Consider the following 2,418-nt stretch of genomic DNA (forward strand, 5'->3'; position numbering starts at 1 on the left):
ACAATACAAGTGTACAACCAATTGTTAGATGAAGAATCATAATGCACTCCCAATTGATTTTGCACTGATGCCTAAAACATATAATGTTTCCCAATCAAGCAACTTAGGGAGGGGTTGAGGAAGAAGTTGTGGTCGTGGTTAGCATCAAGGTGGTAGAAACAGAGCTAACAACAATGAGATAAAAGCTCAGGATAGGAAGCGAAATGCACAACTACAAAATTATACATATAAGGACAGCTTTCCGCTACACCTCTTAAAACAAGTGTAGTGTATTCCCTTAAAATAAAAAAGACACTACTTTTCGCGGCACCCACCGAGAACAGGTGCCGCGAAAAGTAAATATTAAAATAATATTTAACTTTTCGCGGCACCCGCTTTTGTGGGTACCGCGAAAATGGAGTCTAATTCCTTTTTTCCTTCTTTATTTTGCTAAAGTTTATTCCTATAATTATTCTTCATCCACGGTTATAATGTCAAAGGGTCATCCCAAGGGTCAAATTCTTCTTCTCCATCCCACGCTTAGCTTCTTTTTCTTCTTCTCCATCCCAACTTCTTCTTCTTCACACTTAGCAGATTCTTAGATTTTTCTTCTTCTTTTGAGACCCAAACCGTAGCAAATTCTTAGATTCTTCTTCTTCTTCGTTTGAGACCCAAGCCATCGACGCTCACCATCTATGCTGTCAACTCCTTCGCCGCCGCCGACACCATTTTCTTCAGATCTACTGCCTGTGGACGCCAACGCCAATCACCGCCTATGCCGTCAACTCCTCCGCCGCCGCCGACGCCATTCTCTTTAGATCTACTGCCTATGGACGCCAACACCAGTCACCGCCTATGCCGTCAACTCCTCCGCCGCCGCCGACGCCATTCTCTTCAGATCTACTACCTGTGGACGCTAACGCCGCTCACCGCCTATGCTGTCAACTCCTCCGCTGCCGCCGCCGCCATTCTCTTCAGATCTGTTGCGAACTGCCGGACGTCGACACTACTCACAGCCATTGCCGTCGTCTCCATCGCCGACGCCGCTCCTCCACCATTGCCGTCGTCTGATAAGTTCCTTTTTTTTTGTTTAAATTTTGTATTTCATTTATTTATTTTTATTTATTTATTTCGAATATTAGTGTATTTATTTGGAATATTATTAGTGTATTTGATTTATTTCCTTTTATTTGTAATTTATTTTGAATACTATGTGTCTATGGCTATTGTTCTATATTTGGATTTTGTTGAATATTAGTGTTTGATTTTTTTTTTAAATTGAATTTTATTCTAATTTTGAATATTTATTGTGAATTTTCAAAATTTTAAAATTTTATTATTATTGTGAATACTATGGCTATCGACGCAGTGTGTTTGTATATAGATATATTGAGATATGTATGTTGTGAATAATATGGTTATTGTGAATAATATGGCTACTGAACTCAGTTTTGGTTTATTTCCTGTGTGTTAACCTGCCTTTGTAATTTGTGACAACCACATATATCCTAGGAGTTGTTTGTGTATATCCTCAGAGAATTTTAAATTTGCACACAACAAGAATTTGGGATTTTCTGCAAGTAAAATCTCATTTGAAGAATGGAATACTAAGAAGGGCTCATTTTGGAGTTGCTTCTATAATTGGTGTCATAGATTCTGGTTAGTATGTAATGGTGCCCATGGTTGTTAACATTTACATTGCAGTTTGGCTTATTATTATTATTCAATTTTTGCTTAGTGCAGAGATATGGCCTGAATATGAAAGCTTTAATGATGATGGATTTCATAGTGTTCCATCCTATTGGAAGAGAATGTGCCAAGAAGGAGAAGAATTTAATAGTTCCAACTGTAGCAGGTAAACACTCTAATGAAATAATTTTTTTTTTTGGAAAAATGAAATAAAATTGAGAGATGTGTTTCCAGGCATGTATTCTCTTTTTGATAATGCAAAATTTGTACTGAGTTTTCTATTACTCTGCTTTCCCTTATTGATAAGTGTTAGATTTCAAATTTTGGGCATATTGCAGATTTGCAGCTTCCAGATGATATAGAGTGGAGTTTCATTGGGAATTTATAGAGAAATAAAGATTTTGGTTATATTTTAGTTTCTAATGTAATAATCTTATGTAGTTTGACAATATTGCTTCTTTTTTTTTTTTTTTTTTTGACTTGATTTGATGAATAATAGTCCCTAATTTTGAAGTAGATAATAAATTATGTTTCTAAATTAATAATTACCTGTTTAGTATATTTTATATATATATATATATATATATATATATATTCTTTTATAAAAAAAAAAACAAAAAAGGTATCAGCGGCACCTCTTGAAGAGGTGCCGCGAAAAGAAAAAAATAATAAAATATTGTGAGCTTTTCGCGGCACCTGTTAACAGGTGCCGCGAAAAAGCTCATGCCTTTTAGCGTCACTGTGATAGGC

At 35.7% G+C, this 2,418-nt stretch overlaps 1 long non-coding RNA gene across 1 annotated transcript; it reads left to right on the plus strand.

Moving 5' to 3' along the window:
* The first annotated feature begins 484 nt into the window (after positions 1 to 484).
* Positions 485 to 2,061, plus strand: LOC116020822. Its single transcript, XR_004098853.1, has 2 exons — positions 485 to 1,834; positions 2,007 to 2,061. It is a non-coding gene; the product is annotated as an uncharacterized LOC116020822 (long non-coding RNA).
* Positions 2,062 to 2,418: the final 357 nt, after the last annotated feature.

Source organism: Ipomoea triloba, chromosome 5 (genome assembly GCF_003576645.1).
Source record: "Ipomoea triloba cultivar NCNSP0323 chromosome 5, ASM357664v1".
Classification (NCBI taxonomy): domain Eukaryota; kingdom Viridiplantae; phylum Streptophyta; class Magnoliopsida; order Solanales; family Convolvulaceae; genus Ipomoea; species Ipomoea triloba.